This window comes from Triturus cristatus, chromosome 12 (genome assembly GCF_964204655.1).
Source record: "Triturus cristatus chromosome 12, aTriCri1.1, whole genome shotgun sequence".
Classification (NCBI taxonomy): Eukaryota; Metazoa; Chordata; class Amphibia; order Caudata; family Salamandridae; genus Triturus; species Triturus cristatus.
The window spans coordinates 143,746,641-143,767,097 of record NC_140595.1 but is presented as its reverse complement, the minus strand read 5'-3'; the positions used below and the strand labels follow the sequence as shown (position 1 = coordinate 143,767,097).

Here is a 20,457-nt window from a genome sequence, read left to right as displayed (position 1 = left end):
ATTTTGATGTGAAGGAAAGAGAACAGCACGTAGAGGTCAATGGAGTGCCTCTACTTCTGGTGAGAATGGTACCCAATCTTGGTGTTCTCTGACTTAGACACATCTCTATTTTTGAGCAGCTTTGTGCTCCTTTCCGGGTTTTTCTTTCTTAGAACTCTTGGGGTTTACATTTCTTAGTGCACAATTAGATATCATATTTATATCATTACTGTAACTGTTTACCACACTTTTGCTGATATTTTTTGTCTGTTTCTGGTTCATCTATTTATAAAACTCAATAGAGTGTTTTAACTAAAAAAAGAAAAAGGCCTCTTGGGGTTCATGTCTTGTTGCTAACATACATAGACACAAAACTTCCCTTATGTTTGATGAGAAGCCTTTGATGGTTGCAGACTGTCTCTGTTGCTGCCGCTTGAAAGCCGAAGGATGGTGATGGTGCGAGCCCATGTCTCCCTCCTTCCACAAACTGCAGGTGTCCTCCATTACCTTTTTACTGAATTCAGGTTATCTTCATGATATTTAAATTTTTGAAAAGATTCACTGTTCTGTTTTGTGCCTCATTTGACACACCCAAGGGTTGTCGCTTTAACCCATGGTTTATGGGAAGCTGCATTCTAACCAGAGCGATGTGGTAACCAGGTTACGAAGTCACGTAAACAGCAAAGTACTGTAACATAGGCAGCCACACATGCCAAGCCAAAAGTCCTGGATTTCATTTACTGTGCTAACACATGCCGTGTAAACACATTAAAGTCAGCTTTAATGACAGGGAGAGCTATGGTTGTAAAGCAGTCCCCTGTGCTGTTCATTGCACCCTATCAAGTGAAAGCGGTAGGATACACCCTAGCAACCACTAGCTTGTTAGGAGAGCGACAATTAATCCACTAGGCTGAGCCAAGAAGTGATTGACAAAGTCTCCAGCCAATGGTTGAAAGAGGCTGGTTGAACAAAGCCAATGATAGAAAGGGGCGGTCCCAAAGCCCGCTCTATGTACATTGTAAGAAATAAATCTGTTCACTGCATTGTAAAAGCCCAGACCTAAAACGCCCCATGCAACTATGCTTTCGGGGTGGACAACCTTATATTCACACATCATCACTTCCATACCACTGAACCCTTAAGAATCACCAGTAAACACTTTTCAACCAGACTAATCCTCACTGATTGCATGCAATGACACCAAAACACCATGTGTACAATCAATCGCTGTCTGAGTAATCCTTGAGGACACTGCGCATGCGCGCGTGCATGCGCATTTCTTCGGGTAATGCGCATGCGCGGGCGTGCACTCATGCGCAGTTTTCTGAAGGATTACCAAGACAGCAAGGAAGAGGAGGAGGGCAGCCCAGGGATGCTGCAGTACAGGTAAGTGGTTTTTTAATTTTACTTTTAAGTAATGTAGAATTACTTGTTAATATGGGGGGATGGAGGCGGGGGCTGGCCAACTTCGCTCCGCTGCGGAGTGTGCGGAGATTTGCCTTTCTCCGCGTAGTCTATACATGCACACAAACAAATTGCACCCACTACTTCGCCTACTTTAGTGGCTGGCATTTTTTAAAATAAATGTAGTGATGAGGAATTTTGCCCTCACTGTATCTCTGCAGCTGCTGCCCCTACAGCCTCCCAGACCTGCCAATTATACCAGGAGGGTGGATCGGTCACCACACATTCCAGGGTGGTCTCAGCGAATTTAGGATGACACTGAAAAGTGGTCAATACCAAGTGTCGCAGGTTTGCAAAACTAGCTCTTGATTCTCCTCACTGCAAAATCTCTGTGCATCTGGGTCACCAGCTGTAGGGAGTAACAACTTTTTTTTTTGCTCTTGGAAACCTTTGTTTCTATCACCTGGAGGGTGTGGCCAGCAGGTTTAAGAGCTTTGCAAATAGGAGCCAAGTCAGCTAGGGAGGTACCCCGTGCAGCGAGGATAAGAAAACCACGCAGGGTGGTGTCCAGGCGGCGCTGGGACTCCTCTGGGCTGCAATCTGCCTGGATCCGCAGAGGGAGGCGCCCACCATGCAGCCAGAGCATAGGGCGGTATAAAGGTCCTTGCACCCTCCGCCCTTCACTCCGGTCTCCCTGCCGCTGGCTGAACAAGGTGAGTGCAGAGCAAGGCGTATGCAAGGGTGGCAGCATTTGTAGGGGTTTGGTCGCACCCCATTAATAAGGTGGAAGAGCATGTTACGCATCGGCACTACTATTTTTGCACAGGTGAAGCAGCATTCACCATATGTCACATTCATGCATTGTCCTTAAGACACTTCTATTTATTTTTTTGCTTGCAGTTTTATATAGCGCCAACTCCACCTGAAGGTATTGGGGCGCTTTACATGAGCACCAGTTACCTTACACAAGGACACGTTCATTTTTTTTAGGCACGGGGAGATGAAGTGATTTGCCCAGAATCACAGGATGCTGGAGCCGACGCCGAGACTCGAACCGGGTTCCCGAGCTCCAAAGTCGGCAGCTCTGGCCGCTAGGGCCGCCTGAGAACGACTGTTCTTAACCTTTGATTGATTAGACTGTGTGCGTTTGCAGCTCGCAAATTGCAATCCCAGATTAAAGTCTTGGAGCAGGATTATATGTATTGTGCTGCGGTGGTACAATTTTGCACCAACGGATCTGAAAAGCATTATTTTCAGGCTGCAAATTTGGACCAATATTGCTGGATTACTTAAAATGGTACTACTGTCGTTGCAATTCTGCAAAAATATTTATGGATGACATACATTGTACGGTGCCATTGTAATAATGCACCACATGTTCCGCATTATGTGTATTGTGCCTGTGCATTGGATTTGTGCTCTAAATTATACATGTTACAGAGATTGCACCTGCGCCAGTGCAAATTTACACTGACATTTCTGGATTAAATAGTTGTACCAAGGCCTTTGCAATTGCATATTTTTGGACCGAATAGATTGGACTGGTGCCAGTTTAAAGGTTTATTGGATTTGCACAGCATGGAAACAAAACTGACAGCTCCTCTTAATCACCAGTGCAAAAATTAGATTTTACACTTGGTTGTTGATACGATGACAGGGGGCATGTGCGTGAAAATTGCACGAGTACAATCCGCATAGCCAGAAATATTGGTGTAAAATAATCAAAGTCTTGGATTTGTGCTTTTCCACATTTGTTCCCCAAAAGGCAGATATGTTGGAGCATCGACAGGTGAATTTCGGGAAAGAGGCGTGGTGCCGCGGCCAGGGCCACTGACTCTGGAATCTGGGGATCACGGTTCGATCCCCAGCACAGGCGGCAAATTATCCCAGCACCATGTGACTCTGGGCAATAGCTCGCTTAATCTTCCCAAGGGCCCCCAGCGCCTAGAGACCCTTACGGGTGATTGGTCACGCTTTACAAATGTGGATAATTCTTATTACATGTGCGAGCAAATTTAGAATCTGTTTAGAGGTCCGAAAAATTGGAATTCATTTGGCACAAGTCCAGATGTGTATTCAAAAACAAAAAAAACGATTTTCTGCCCTAGTCCCTAAGAACTCTTCTCTCCTAGCATGTTATGACTCGTCAACTACACTCAGGATTACTGCTATCTGGTCTATGCTACCTGTTTCTACACTGTGGTGACGCAGACCTTATATGGGGTGTAGCCTGATCCCGTACTGTTCTGTATTGTGACATCACGATTATTGCTCGCTTGTTACGTTCATGCCTTTTCTCATCTATCTGTATTAACATTCAGTTGTCACCACCTTCATGTGGGGTGTTGCCTTAACCTGTACTGCGCTAGTTTGTGTAGCTATTATTATTACTCGCTTGCCATGCTATTGTCTTTTTGACCTCCATGTCTTAACATTGAAGGGTCAACACCCTCTTCTGGGGTGTTGCCTTATCATCTTCCTGTTTATGAAACTATGGTTTCTATACGTTTCTACTCCCTATCATTTGTAAAGTGCTCTGATACCCACCAGGGTCTTGTTCGCGCTTTATAAAACTTTTCAAATAAATAAATATAATTTGTGGGCACCTCTGAGAGAAACGTATCTCAGTGGCACACTCCAGTGGTGATCTCAGGCAGAGTCGGACTGGTTATAGCAGGCACCGGGCGTTTCCCCGGTGGGCCGGAGGGGTAGGGTCCATTTTTGCGGCCGTGGGGGCCAGTTTTGTCATTCGGGAGACAGTTCAGCACCAGTGCTGCAATATCGGTCCCCTGTAACAAAATAAAAGCAGCAGCGGTGCTCGCGACTAGAACTTTTCAATGCCACAAACCCTCCCCATCCCCTCACCCTCCCCCCCCCACCAAAGGCCGGCATCATGCCCGCACATATTAGTATCAGTGGTGCAAACTGTCACTCTAGGGCAGTGCTTTCCAAACTTTTCATGTTGGTGACACACTTTTTAGACATGCATCATTTCGCGACACGGTAATTGAGTTTTACAAGCAAAATATATGATTTATAAAATAATAACATACATACATTTCCAAGACTGCTGTCATTTTGGGGTCACAATATGTAAATATGTGCAAGAATTAAAACAATTTGAATATAACCAGCAACACTCACTATTTTAATGAGACGTATGAAGTTGATAGCGAGCATGTGGAGCTGCAGGAGCCACATCACTGGTGTTGATGCTGTCACCTTCCCCCTGTGTAAGCTTGAATAGGTCTGCGGGGGGCAGCAGCAGCGAGCGTTGCAGGAGCCGCAAGCATGTGAAGCTGCGCCACTAGTGATTCTGCTTTGGCCCCCCTGCCTAAGCTTTGATGGGTCTGTGGGGGGCAGGAGTCTTCGGGGGCGGCAGCAGCGAGAGCTGGAGCAGCCTTTACTCACCGCCGGAGGTTCCACAGGTCTGCGGGAGGGCAGCAACAGTGATCGCTGGATGCCACTGGTGCTGCTGGCCTCCCCCGGACCTAGATTGAACGGGACTGCGCGGGGTGGTGCAGAGCACTGCACTGCAGGAGTCACCAGCAGTCTACTCACCGCCACTGCTGGATGCTACAACGGGTCTGCAGGAGGGTGGCAGCAGGCAGCAGCGAATCTCCAACTCCAGTCACTGCTCACTGCCCCACCACAGGAGACTCCTCCTCTTTCGCAGGAATAGGTAATGCGTCAGTAGCAAGCGCAGTACCGTCCTGCATGATGGCTAGACTGCATTGCCTAGACCAAGTTGTGTGACACACCTTCAGACGGCAGCCGACACACTAACGTGTCGTGACACACCGTTTGGAAAGCACTGCTCTAGGGTCTTGGGTTAGCAACAGAGACGGGTAAAAGATTGAACTCTTCTTTCGACTCTACAGAGAAATCTCAATGAGAGAATGGGTATGGGAGCCTGGTCATCACGAAAGAAGCCAATGATGCAGACGAGAAGCAGACGCCTCCCTCCTTGTACAGTGGTGAACCATTTAGACCAGGGTGTTGGAACAAGGGCGTGGCTGTGTGAGCAATCTGTGCCCTGCCCCGCCTGTCTTGGGAAATGTTGGTTGGTGTTGTGTTATACTGTTGTGTTGTTAATTGTATAGCAAGTAATGCAACCCTAGGGTGGCTTCAAAGTTCTGATCTGCTGACAGGAGGTATCGAAAAGGAGAAATGGGATAATACGGGGTGACCCGTGTGGGTGGAGAGTGTCTTCCACAAGACATTAGAGTCAGGCTGGTTAGAGAAATAATGTGCTGTGGGTAGCGAGCCATAGGCATTTGGCCTTTGGTTGGGGAGGTTGACAGCCGGGGTGGTTGAGCGCAGGAGATGTAATGGAAAAGGGGACGAGGAAATGGTGGAAAGTGGTGATTGGAAAACTCACTGTGATCCAGTTACCTTGGTAGGCCCAGTGTATTACCAGCAATGCACCTTAATTCCGATTTCTGGGTGTATGGACACTCCTGAGCACTCTTTTCTTCTTTATTTACACTCTTGTCCATGCCTGGTGTCGGGATATAGCATTGCGCAGTGGCACACCACGTGTGTGCTGCGTTAAGCAACAAAGGAGGGGCCAGTGGAGGGAAGCAGGTAGAAGTGAGGATGTGAGAGGGGACAGATATTGAAATCTGGGCACGAAAGACCGATATGAAGGTATACTGTTCCAGCAGGCAAGAGAGAAACCCTATGAGGCAAGAGATTCCCCCTCGCTACAGTACTTACGGTAATACCTATTACTACTCAGAATTTTTTCAAAGGCATACGGTTATAAATGGGCCCACAGATAAAGAGGGAGTTGTGGGAAGAGCTATGAAAGCTACTGATTTCTAAACTAACGCGCTTTCGGGATGACGGGCGGCTCATGGTTAAGGTGCTGAAATCTTGACCCTAGAACTGGCCTGGCCTGGCCTAGCATTGCTCAGATAGGGCTTTCAGTGCACAAAACCCCACCCTTGGTTGCCCACTTGGGTATCTCTATGAGTAATGCCCATGTGCTCCTAGGTTGGGGGGCTGGAGCACAAATTCAGGGTGCTAAGCATGGCTGCAGAGGCTGGAAGACAAGAAACAGCCAAATGATGATTTCCTGTTCCTTCACATGCATTAAACATGCAAAGTGGGAAAACTCAATTTTTGGAAAAAGCCTGACTTAGCATTTCTGTAAAACTGAAGCAAAAATGTTGCCCACCCCCAGCATTGAGGCAACCTGGAAGAGCCAGTGATCAGAACCCTGCCTGTTTCACTCTAGAGCTTCAGGAGAATTTCTGAAGCAATGTTAGAAGGACAGATCCACAGATGTGCAGGTTCTGGTCTGTGACTATCTTGCTGCTACGACTAGAGTTAGCAAAGGCTACGCTTTAACCCACAATGGTATGGAAAATACGCAGTATCCTAGTAAGGAAGGGATCGACAATGTGGGTCATGGGGTACCTGAAATGTCCAAGCATGATGGTTTTGTGCCTTTGATTTCCTGACTATTTTGTGCAAAATCTTCTTTTTTTCAAACGGTCATAGGTTGAGTTGGCGTGCATAAACTGGCAATGCTGCCGAGTTCTAAAACCCATATATTGCACATGTCCAACATGGCCGCCTTCCCACAGCACATACGCGCTCACAGCCCTGCACAGATAGCGCCACACACTCACATTTTCTTTTGCTCATAGCTCAAATCACCTGGTTCCTGAGAGTCTTCACCTCACTTTCCACTGCATTGCCCTCTTTGGCCACCAAGCACCTGTGCCCACCCTCCAGTGTTGTGTCTTTATCTGTTGGCCTTGGAGGGGTAGAAGGGCAGATGCCGAGAACACAACAAGATGGCTGACTGACAGTGGAGTGGTTTACAGTTAGGGTGACTAGAATTTTAAAGCCAAAAACTGGGACATTTCCCAAAAATAGAAGAAGGACTACAGTTTTACTTCAAGCCAGCGCACAGAATGACAGTGCTCCTCAGCTGAGACGTACAGAACAGGCAGTAAGAACATACATACATAAAATACAATTTTTAAACCCAGTAGCAGGCCTGTTAATGAAATTGCTTTCTTGAAACAACTGCTAACTATCACTGCTTTGTAAAATATAAAAAAGCACCTCCAGCCGTTTTCAGTCGACCCTCTCTAAAAAACGGGACATGAGCTAAATTTCCTGAAATCTGCCGGGACAGCTGGTGAAAAACCGGGACCGTCCTGGCGAATCCGAGACGCCTGGTCACCCTATTTACAGTGTACAGTAATGGACAACTTTGGATAGTGGCTTGGGCTGTGTTTTCTGTCAATTGAGTGGTCCATAGTAATGGTGTAAAACTATAGGATGGCAGGGGTTGAGGGGGAGGCCTCACTTGGTCAGGAGAGTTGTCATCATGAGACGAAAAGGAGGCCCAAGGAATATGACACAACTAAAGGCAGATCAGTATAGGAAACGCTCCCAACACTAACTCTACAGACACACCCAAGCACCTACACATAAGTGGCATACATTTAAATGTCCCTTCTTCAGGACATGATGGACCTAGTGAAAGGCAGAGTCAGACACAAGAAGGTTTTTAGCTCTGCTAGAAAAAATATATATACTTGAGGACAGGAAGACAGTTCTGAGAGGTCAGAAGGACAGACATGGTCAACAAATGCGTGGTTAGAAGGAAATGGAGACATATCGGGAAACGATTGGACTTCTGAAAGACAGAGAAGGCTGGGTCAGCATCAAGCACAATAGGAATAGTAGTGATTTTAGAACATGGCACGTCTACTGTACGTTGGTAGGTCTAGGGCAGAGTCAGACACAGTAGGGCTTATTCACAAACTGCACTTTGTAGTAAGTTTAGTAGTACTGCAGTGGTAGTACCCACATAATACAAAATGCTATTCACAAACCAACATGAGGAGATCTCTGTTGCCACCTCACCTATCTTTTTTATGTGCCGGTCTCTGCACATCTGGGTATATGTTTTAGTAGTAAATGTAGGAGCTCCCGGGGGAAGCATGGAAATAGAGAATACTCACTACTAGATGGGGGGGGGTAATAGTGAGGTGTGAGGAGGGGCTAACAAATGTGTAAGAAGGGGCTTACGGAGGAACAGGCAACTACATACACCCACCCACAAAAGAGTAAGCCTGTTGGTATTCACAATCTGCACTTCTAAAATGACCACAGTCAAAAAAGGAACCAAAAACTGTTGTAAATGTACTCCTGCCCAGCCTTGGAGTTAGTCCAGCACCACAAATGGCTACTCACAGGTACTGCAAAATATTTCTAGAGAAAACAAGGGAAGCGCAGACTTGAAAAATACCCCATGGAAAATAATGTCAATTAAAATTATTTATTTCAAATTTTATTTTACATGTACATAGATAGATAGCTAGATAGATAGATAGATAGATAGATAGATTTTAAATGTCAAAAGGTTTATTCAAATTACACGTATTTTATTTAAAATTAAATACATTAATATGCAATTGAAGTATTAAATACAATTTTCAACTATTAGTAAAAATATTAAAATACAATAAAATTAAACAAATGTCTTTTAAAAATAACTAAATATAAAATGGTAGAGTAGGTTTATTGTAATAGTTTAATGAGTTATTATACATTAAATTAATATATTTTATTAATTTAATTATTGTAAACAATACATTTAATGAGTTAATGTGCTGTAATTATTTATCATTCTCAAATAATAATTATTTTAGGTTATTTTAAATGTTTAATTTACAATGATATATTTCAATGTTATGTAAATAAAAAGTTTCAAATCTGATGTATTTTAAATGTCACCTGGTGTTTGATTGGCAGGCACTGCAAAGAGTTCAAGATGCTGGCAAACTGGTCAGAATTTTGCACAGCTGCCAATAGTTGGACAGCCGTATTCTAGAATAGAATGGCGCTGTAAAGTGCTTGAGCGCCCAGATATATGGCATAGCTTTATTGAAAGTTGAAATATAACATCAACCCCTCCCAGAGCAGCCAGGGAGAAATTATTTGATGACCTTAACTTCAAAGGAAGGGACGATACTAATTTCCTCTTCCTCTTGACAGAAAGGTGTACGCTTGCTTTGACATCTTGATTTCTTTTTATCTGTTGTGTTTCAAATTTGAGAAGTCCGCCAGGATGCAGAGATCCAGGTGTTCTTTTCAAATCCCTCTTAGTTCAGTTTTATCGGCGATCGATTGACATGTCTGCCCATTCTCTGCCTGGAATGCATTCAACGCTGTCAGAGTTTCACATTCGAAACGGCAAGTCTGTTTCCAAATCTGAGGTAGACCTGACCGTGATTGGTGAATATGTAGGAAGGAGGACCATGGGAGCAGGGAAGACATGTCAAAGGCCGCACATAAACACTGAAGAAGATGGGTGACACCAAGGAGCCGCGTGGTACCCAACAAGTTATAGAGTAGGCATGTATGAAGCATCTATACCACAGGGAAGCTACAGGAAACTTGTGTTGTTTCACAGCTATGACCTCCATTGGCCAATGGTTCCCCATGAAGGGTGGATCATTGGTTATTTTGAAGCAGATCCAAAGAGATCCAAATTTGATGCATTTCCCAACAACCCGAGTGGGAACTTTTGCCAGTCATGTTATCCGGGACGTGTGGCATGAATATGAACATATTTTGGGCACTCCTGCTTCAATCAGTAGAGTGTTTACCGGTTATTCTAGAGAAGCTCTGCCAGCTAGGGCAGGCTCAAGGTTTGTGAATGAGAATGAACTTGTCCAATGTCATCAAGGAGGTGGAATGAGTGATGTTGAAACATAGCTGTGATCAATGGGTGGCGCTGCAGCATCAGGATTCTTGGTAAACCGTGATTACTGTGCCTTTGATGCGATCACGCCTTGTATTTTGGAAACACGAAATAGCGTTGTGGCAGTGAATTGGTATTCAGTCAGGGCTTAATTTGAGCGGGTGGTTTCCGGTGCTCGGCACTTAATTGTCAACACCAGGATTCATGGTAGTCTGCCACATGGTGGCACTGTTTGTCAAATTTAGGGATGAACACATTTGCAGTTGTTTATTTATTCAACATACATTCAAAATGACTGTAACCTGCTGACCAAGCCATTGTTATCGCTTTGGGTGCCTGGAATAGTCTCACTTGTCACTCTTGTAGGAGTGTGATGGTTAATAGTTGTGTTAGTACAGACATTAGCAGCGCTAACAGGGGAAATGGGTGGGGCAAGCTGCAGTTGCCTCCTGGCGAGGGCCCTGGCACTTTTATTTTTTTTTTTACAAATAAAGCACTGGTTCTCTATCAGATGGTTCTGAAATCTAATCTTAAAAAGTGCTTGGAATGTTGCTTTGAGTGTTATAGATATGGGCTCATCTCCATATCCCATTATCATCGCTGAATGCGCAGAGAACGCTGCAGCAAATACTGCAGGGATGCCACAAAATAAGTGGTGGCTGGCTTGTACCGAGGGTGGTGGCACAGGGGTTTGGGGGGCACAAAAAATAAATTCACTCACCTCCGTGGTGCTATGTCAGGACAGCTCCCGATGCAGAAAACTGCACTACCCAATCCTGGTGCTGCTTTCACAGCATGAAAGTAGCTCCACAAGTGGGTAGAGCAGGCCTTCCCAGCACTGGCGTAACGAAAGTTGTGGGGGCCCCATCTGCAAGGTATAAGGATTGAATCCGGAGCTCTCAGGCCTGACTACTGTGCAGAGAGGGCCCCCTGCAGCTCGGGGCTCCCCCCCCGCATTGCGGGGCTGCGGGTGCCTGTGTTAGGCCACTGCTTCCCACATTCCTAAGTGCACTGGAGGCCTTTGCTTTCTGTAACCCAGCTTTCCAAAACAGCTAGGTTAGAGAACTTTAAAATGTTGATGTCTGGCTGGCCGGCCCAAGAAGGTCGGCCAAACAGAAATGCACATTTTAAAGCACACATCTGCCAGCAGCTGCCTCTTCGCAGCACTGGCCCAGCCCCGTCCCTTAGTTCGGGACGGGGTGCTGAAAAATAAAATGGTAATAAATAAACTTTGTTATCGTTTTTTTTTTCCAGCTCTGGGGCTTATGGGGCAACGCTCCACCACTCAAATGGAAGGGCCACCCCTGCACAGAATATATTCCTGACCTAATGTATAGAGCACAAAATACCCGTATTCAACATCATTTCTAAGAGCTCTCATTGTTTGAAACATAGGGAAACTCTGGGAGTTTGAGATACAGTGATTGGGAGGGACAGTAATGTAACCACAGTACTTAATATCTCCATAAACACTAAATAGGGTAACTATGTAGGTCAGATTTAGGACAGAAAGTGACGCAAAGTCTTGCAAAGGTATCAAGTGCAAAATAAGTTTTGTGCTGGAATGGTTCCATCTTATAAAATCTAAAAACCCCTTTGTGCTGCTTTGCTTTACAGGAGCGTTACTGAGACAGATCAGCTCAAACACCCAACGTTTTTGGGGAATGCCCAATCTATTAGGTTAAACAGCCTGGGGTTGCATCAACAACTAACAACTCCGTCAAGCAGGCTTTAACAAGAGGAAAAGTGTTTTATTCCTCAGAAGAGCCCACACTACAACACTCAACCAATGTATGGGAGTCTTCTGAATTTATCTAGGTATAATAATTTGCACTAAATGGGTATGCTTCCAGGACAAATCTTGCCCTATACAGGGTACACTCACCTTTGCACCACGATAATAATAATAATAATCCACATTTGTAAAGTGCAAACAATCACCCGTAAGGGTCTCTAGGCGCTGGGGGCCGCCGGGAAGATTAAGCGAGCTATTGCCCACAATCACATGGTGCTGGGCTAATCTGCCGCTGGCAATCGAACCATGAACCCCAGATTCTAGAGTCAGTCGCCCTGGCCTGGGCGCCACACCTCTTGCCTAAGCGAGACTGTGCATCGCACAAGGCATCTGTGCACCAATAGAGGGGACGACACCTGCAGCAGTCCAAGCTTAGTACATATGGGTTTTCACTGTTTTTTCTATCCTGCGTATCGCAGCACATCCAGGGCTGTACTGGGAATGGCAACCAGCCCTGGCAGGTTGCCGCTCGACCGGTCCTGGGATGGGGGGTGTGCTAGCAAAAAGCACCGCTCCTGCTTTTTTTACCGGGGTCCATATTGCACCGCTGCACAACCGGACCCCAGTAACAAAAGCGCCCCCCGCGGGCACAGAACCGGCCCCCGATCCTCCGGCCCACCGGGGAAATGCCCGCTATGGGTAGCCGGGCCCTGCGCACATCGAAACTGGCTACTGCATTGCATGAAAGGTTAGTAAATCCGACTCCGCGAGTTGTACTCTGTGGGGATTCGCTTTCTGATGTGGAGACATCCTCTCGTGATTATGGTGATGACTTGTAAACTGAAAGACCTGAACAATAATCAATAATTTGCCAAAATTGACTTATGCATGTTGAATTTCCCATTCTCCCTGCAGCTCAGTTTATTCGTCTGCAGAAAGGGGCTTGCGTAGGGACCTGGGCTCTTGAAACATGGCCTTTATGTGCCAAATGATGGCCCAGTATTTTTTGGGTAGGCAATTCAAAACATATGTGGTGATGTTTTAATAGTAAAAAAGGACAGCGACTTTCAGCAAATATCAGTGGTATCAGTGATGCACGTTGGCGTGTCCAGGAAACAGCTTGGCAGCTTTTTGGAATAATGAGGAGTTATTGGAAACCCAAAAAACATGGTAAATATAGAGGCCAGATCATGTACTTTCATTTGAGTTGAGTCCAAGTGTGTGTCCATAACCCTGGGCGTAGTTTGCGAAGTAGCGCTACGCGTAGCTACGCGAAGTGCACTTCGCACTAAGCGAGCTACACGTAGCTTCGCAAACTGCATAGTGCACTGTGCAAGATGCTGTTCGCACTGATTGCACAGTGCCGGATGCTTCTCCGCACTGTGCAATTAGTGCAAACTGCATCTTGCACAGTGCAAGTGGGCGTTTTCTGCCGCTCGAGTAGATTTCTACTCGAGCGGCAGCTTTCTCAATGCGGACTGGTAGTTTCTCATCGCGAGCGGTCGCGAACATACACGACCACTCGCAATGAGAAACCTGCCCTCCCCGCGTTGAGAAGCTCGCCGGGAGGTTTATTTTCCACGCTCGCGATCGGCAACTTGATGCTGCTGATCGCGAATGAGGAAAAAGTCTCGCCGGGATGTCATTTTGCTTGCTCGAGGTCGCCAACTTGACGTTGAGGACCGCGAGCAAGCAAAAAATGACCGCTGCACTACGCTACGTGTGTTTGCACTGTGCTATGTGCAATTCGCGTAGTGCGAAGTAGCGCAAACTTCGCAAACTACGCGAACGTAGCGTAGTGCTTTGCCCAGGCTTAGTGTCATGTCGATTCAGTTTCAAAAACTTTATTGGGCACAAGGCCATAAAAGAATGAATATCATACATACTGGTTGTTAAAATAAATAGAACATCACAGGGGAATCTCAAGCCATTCACAATACCGTTATCAAATTCCATCAACAATACAAAGTGTGTCATGCCCATCCCTCCTAAATAGTAAACCCTAGCTACAGAAACCTAATTCTTTGGCACAAGACAAATTGGGACAATTGTTTGTATGGATAATCAGAGGCGTGTTTCCTAATCCCAGTAAACACTGTGTGGTCTAGTTTGGTGCCAAAAGCAGATGGAGGACTGAAAGTGTTGATACCTGTCCTTCCTCTATGACCTCCCTGCCCGCAGGCATCTGACGTCGTCACACGTGATCGCTAGGGTTGCCAATCAGATTTTACAGAAACTTTAAGCACAGAACCGAGAAGTGTAAAATCTCAGAAAGGCGTTGAAGAGATGAAAATCGTTCATGAGTCTGAAGGACAACTTTGAAGACTGACTTTGAAGCTGGAGAACCGGGTTCGAGTCTCGGCAGGGGCGCCCAAACATCCTGTGATTCTGGGCAAATCAATGAATCTCCCCTACCTGAAAAATGAGTGTGTCGTCCCTAGTGCAACTGGTGCTCATGTAAAGCGCTTTGATGCCTTCGAGTCGAGTTCACGCTATATACAACTGCAAATATATATATATATATATTGAATATTTGACATGGATGTGTCCTCGCACTTAACGTATGCTTTAGAGACTTACTCAGAGAACTTACTTAGTTTAGTCTTTTTGCTGAAAGCCTTTGAAAACAACGGCCTCTTATCCTGAGGCGAATGGCTTAATGGCGATTTCTTGACCATTCTGCAGGCTTCAGGCAATGCCACGGTAGTTGCTTTTATACACTGCTTCCTCTGTGGCAGTGGTTGAAGGTGGTGGGTACCGGCGCTCATTTTTGAAGACTCAAACGTTTTTTTCATCGTCAGATTTTGACCCCGAGCAAGAGGGAGAAAAGAGGAAGGGGAAACAATTACGAAAAGAGTGACAACGGGAGAAAGTAGGGACAAAAACGAATCTGCAAAGGTGACATAAAGAGAACTGAAGTTGAGGGTGGTGGCAGGCAGGGGCATGTTGTGCTTAATCTGAACCAGTGGGTAGAATTGGGGCCCGCCCACAATCATTTTTGGGGACTGGTACATATTTCTCCTTATTACACTTTCACCCAGAGCAAGAGAGAGAAAAGCACAAAAGGGTGAAAGAATTAGGAAGAGCAGGACGGTAAAAGAATGACAATGCGAGAGCGCATTGATGGAAAACAACCTGCAAAAGTGAAATAAAGGGGCAGGGAGTGCCTGGTGATGGATGAAAGAGGCATGAGGGGGAATCAAGACTAGCCAGCTAAGGTATGTGGCACCCCAACATTCCTTAGTGCCAGCGGAGAGCATCTGAGAAAAACTTTGGCTCACTGCACTTATGTATTTGCAAATTGAGCACTTGAGGCATGAGATGGAATCAAGACGAAGTAGCCATGGATTCTGGCAGCCCAGCATTCGGCAGTGCAGACTGGGGGCTCGTAAGCAAAACTTTGCCCCCCCGCTTATTTGTTTCCAAGTTAAACACTAGTTTAATGAAAAGAGAGTTGTGCTTCTACTCAGATAAGCACATCCCACACCATGCACTCACACAGCCACAGCTCTCACCATGCACTCACACAGCCACAGCTCTCACCATGCACTCACACAGCCACAGCTCTCACCCTGCACGAACACAGGCACAGAGTTGGACTGGACTATAGCACAGTCCGGCAGTGCCTGATGGGCTGACCTGACTGATCAGTGTGTGGGCTGTTTTTTGTCAGTTGTAGACCAGTTTTATGAACAGTGGACTGGCTTCCCTAATATTGCCACTTTTTTTTTAACAATATGCTTTGCTAATGAGGGTCACTTTTATTTTGGTGCCCGGGCCTATTTTTCATCCCAGTTTGACACAGCACAGGCACAACTCCCACCTGACACTCACACAAGCCCAACATTCATCTTGCACTCATACATGCATAACGCTTTGTCACTTAGGCACACTGCTCACCCTTCAATCACATGGGTGCACCGCTCCCCAACACTTCCATGGAGCTACTTCTGCACACTGCTCAGCCTGCACTGACAAAGGAATTGCACTATTCACCCTGCAGTCACAGTAGAACACCACTCACCCTGAAGTCCCACTTTCACATCCCCAAGGCAGCCCTCATACTGGTGCACCACTTGATACATACAGGCATGTTGTTCACCCTACACTCACACTACTCACTCTGCACTCATCCACAAGCAACCCTCAAACTGCATTCTTGCAAACACATCACTTCCCGTTATCAGACAGGTGCACTGCTTACCCACTTACAGGAGTACACCTCTCATCCTGCACTCATCCTGCACTCATGCACTCATGCACTCATGAGGTCACATATTTTATCCTGCACTCAGATGCCACTCTCCCTGCACTCACACATGCACAACTCTCACCCTGGGGCAGATCTACAAGGAAGTGCCGCAGCGTGGCAACGCAAGCCTTTTGGCTGTGCCACGCTGCGGCACTTCCAAAGCACAGGAATGTGACATATTAACAATAATATATCGCATTCCTGTGCTCTTCCCTGTGCTGGCACACAAACAGCTGCCATGCGCCGGCGCAGGCACCCTTGCACCATGGTGCAAGTATGCCTGCGTCATGGGTAGATTGTTTTTGTGCAGGAAGGGGCACCTTCCTGCACAAAAACAATCACTACAGGCATTTTCCTCTTTCAATGCGTGCTGTAGAATGCAGCACGCTTTGAAAGAGGAAAAAAGGAGGAGAAAATTTCTCCTCGTTGCGCCTCGCTACAGAGGCATAGCATTGACACACATTTCCAGATTTACGATTACTCGTAAATCTGGAAATGTGTCTTCTTCCATGGGTGTTGCGTGGGAACACCCACAGCAACAGCTATGGAACGCCCCTTCCACGCAAAGTGCTGCGTGTGAAGGGGCCATATTTACAAGGAGAGGAAAAGTCGCGCAGGGTGGCTTTTCCTCTCCTTGTAACTATGGAGAAGTGAAATACGCCTCCAGTACGTCACAAATAGTGACGTATTGGTGGCGCAGGGGCCCGTAAATCTGCCCCACAGTTCTTAACAGTTCTCACCTTTTAACTAGCATTAGTGTGCAGAACCTTCTCTGGGATTGCCCTTTTTTTACAGGTATCCCTTTTGTCCTCCCACTAGTGGCACCCACTGTCACTCCCTTTTACTGGCTGGAGATGCCCACTGCCCACCTCTGCCTTGATACCATCTCCCCTTTAGCTTTTTTTCTGCCATACTCCTGGCCTTTCATTTTTAGGTCGAGCCTACAGCACTTGCACTGCAGGATGGTCCGTATGCACTTTGTGGGCTCTGGAGTATAGCCGCAAGGCTTGTCTGCTTCCACTTTTTAGGTCGAGCCTAGAACAGCGCATGCGCTGTTGCTCAACATTTAGTATACGGGTTTCCAAAGGGCTGCCAGACCTCGCTGGCCTAACGCTTGCGTTCATGCGAGCGTGCACACGTGCAGTCGCCAATCACTGCTGCGCTCGCATCACTCGCGTGCTTAACACACAGCGCATCCCGTGATCGCGATCACTTTTGCTTTGATCGCGATTACTTTTGCTTTCACGGCTGCGCGGCCGTTACTTTTGCGGCCGCGCGGCCAATGCTTGTTATCCTTGCGCGCGTGCCCTAATCCATCACTTCCTATTCCCTTCACATTCTGTTGAGATAATGACCCAGCTCCTTAACTGCGCGGACTTCTGCCTTAATATTGCTTCATCTCTCTTTATTTCCCCATTCCCTACACTTCCTTTTTCCATGCATGCTTGAAGGTTCCTCATTTTTCCTCAGTACTTGCATGATCCAAACATTGCGCCACTCAAGGGCTTCCTGATGAGATATCCTTCTCTTGTACTTGCAATTTCGGCAACATAGCTTTCTCTGGGAAGAAGCATGCTCCAATAACGGTCGTTCCCTTCGTGAGAGGTTCAAGAGAGCTCAATCGGCTCGTCCATTATCTTTTTCAAACCCCCGAGGAAACCGATGAACCCCTGTGTCTCGGAAGAAATGTGTTCGAGGCTAAAGGCAGGGGGAGTTTGAAGAATGTTTCCCCTCAAAACCGGCATGAGTCACTCACTCGAGGGGACTTTGAATACAAGGGAATTCATTCATTAACTGTAAATCGTAATCTAAATGTATCATCCTGGCTCTCTCAAAACATTTATTACGATCGAATTTTACAGATCGCAAAGCAGAGTTTTTCTTCTTTACGTTTTGGTGTATTCTTGGAACCGTTTTTTGTTTGTGTGCATTTAAAGGCCAAATTGTACCTACAAAACTGGACATTTCACTGCTAATCTTCTGATTACTCAATTTTCAATATTGTGATTTCTTTTTGACGTAAGTGCTTCGACTAATGTTTAGTTTCTCTTGTCCGAAGTCGAACAACACCAACAGGTTTTTTTTTCAACCTGTTTGTTCTGTAATCTTGTGCAGGGGGGGGGGGGGGGTTGCTTCCCCCTCCAGCTGCTGTCTGGGTCAAAGCGAAGTTCTGCAGTCAGTGCCATTTTACAGTAACGAATGAATGAAAATAAATATGGTCGCCCATACAATGAGTTTCTGGAGACAATTTTCCTTAATTGTGTGAAGTTTAAAAAATATATATCTATCTATCGGGAAAATCAAGTGAGGGTCGATTTTTTTCACATTAATAAATCCCACGAATGGTTATTTGCTGGTCTAAATACAATTAACAGCAAAGGGTCTGACCATTTACTTCACTCAAAGAAACATACTCTGACTTTGAAGAACACATCAGCCTCGCAGGAAACTTCAAAAAATCGGATGCTTGTGGTTATTAGAAGAATGAAAACAACGTGTTCGAATCGCTTCTCACAGCTTCTATTTGCACACTTTTCTCTCTCCTTGGACCACGATTCAAAACGAGCACGATTTGCCTGTTCATTTCATAAAATGGAAGTCCACTCTAGCATAAAAACTCGATGCCTTAAACTAAGCCAACCATCTCAAATCAGAACTACAAGTCCCAGCATGCAAAGTGGGCCTGGCCGGACTACCCTTTCCTCGCATGTATTGAACTGGGAAACTGATCTGACTTGTTTTGAAGGACAAGTAGATTTCTTTCCTACATAATTGCTTTCAGGACACTGTCTAGCACATGCATCAAAAATGCCATTTGCGATTCCTTATTAGCGAAAAGTAAGGATTCGCTAATAAGGAATCGCAAAAGCCTATGCATGTAGACATCGCTTGCAAAATAGCGATTTCTAAATATTTCTTAATTGGGAGTCGCAAATTGCGAGTCGCAATTAAGGAATACCTCCCCATTCATTCCTATGGGCCTAGAGGCCCACAGGAATAAATGGGAGGAAGTTCTCAATTTGCGATTCTCAATTAGAGAATCGCAAATTGAGAATGCAATTTCAAGGGTGCAAGGGTGTCAAAACGACACCCTGTTGCACCCCTGAAATCGATCTGTGTACAAATGTTGCGCACACACATGTCCAAAGGACATGTGTGTGTGTAAACTACCACTTTAAAAAATGTACTTTCGTGCATTTTTCAAAGTTTTCGCAAATTACCATGAAGTTCAACTTCATGGTAATTTGCGCCCCCTATCAGCGAAATCGCTAATTATTTTACTTTAATGCATTGCATTTAAGGAATCTCAATTTGCGATTCCTTAAATGCAATCGCAATTTGAGAACTCGCAATTAATTGCGAATTCTCAAATTGCGAGTGCCTTGACCCTTCATGCATCGCAAATGCTCTTTTTGCGGGCGCAAACAGCCGATTTTTGCGAATCGCACCGTTTGTGCTCGCAAAAATGGTTGATGCATGTGCCCCTGTGTTTCTAATCCAGGGATTTCATGTTCCACTATTATCAGGTGGGTGAGTTCAAATAGTTCGTTATTATTGCCTAGGACTACAAGTCCCGCTACACTATAGGTTGCAAAATAAAATCAGAGTACTAGAAATGAGGCGTCCTGATGAGCTGTGTGGCAAGCTCATGGTCATGGCCGACAGTAACAAGCACGTGTAGGGACTGATGCGTGTTTTTACACAAAAACTGGATAATATATGGGAATGTTAAAGACTACAGCTCATGGCTTGATATTTTGTTGAAAGTTTTAGGGAACCGTCCATTTTAAAGTACATTGCACTGGCAAACTTGGTCAAAATCAGATACGATTCTACAAATGGGTGGGGTGATGTTTATCCAGCTCTTTCTGGTAAATATATATAGCACATTTACAGTTGTAATGCACGTTTCGCCAATATCACAAATGGACATATCTCCAGTCCTGGGTTTTCGTTTCTGTAGGTCATTGTTTTTAGGAGTGCGTTTGTTCGAGTCACTTGAGCGGAGACTACTCACTGCATGCACTAGTTTATCAAAAAGGGCATTGGACAAGGAGTTCCAACAGCTACAAGTGAACTGGTAACCATAGGCTGGGGGGTTTCCAACAAGTAATACAAGGAAAATTGGGTAAATAGTGCTTTACAAATTACATGGAGGGCATGCGGGTTCTGCTCAAGGAATATGTGAGAAATTGTTCCATTTAGAGCACAACATTAAAGGAATATTGGACAAACTCAGTGTTGTAATTCACAACTGCTGACTGGCTTCCAGGTCGAGTGCAAAGCACCATGAACATACTCTCCTCATCCTTCTTTCTGTGCCTTCGGCGTACACAAACGCAGTCTCTTTAT

The 20,457-nt window shown here is 45.7% G+C and overlaps 1 protein-coding gene across 1 annotated transcript in view; it reads left to right on the top strand.

The window, feature by feature from the left end:
* The first annotated feature begins 1,903 nt into the window (after positions 1 to 1,903).
* LOC146772930 (uncharacterized) overlaps positions 1,904 to 20,457 on the top strand; it is a 49,921-nt gene continuing 31,367 nt past the window's right edge. The window contains exon 1 of the mRNA XM_085637494.1: positions 1,904 to 2,096. The gene's annotated coding sequence lies outside the window, so the exon portion shown is untranslated. The remainder of the gene's footprint in view (positions 2,097 to 20,457) is intronic.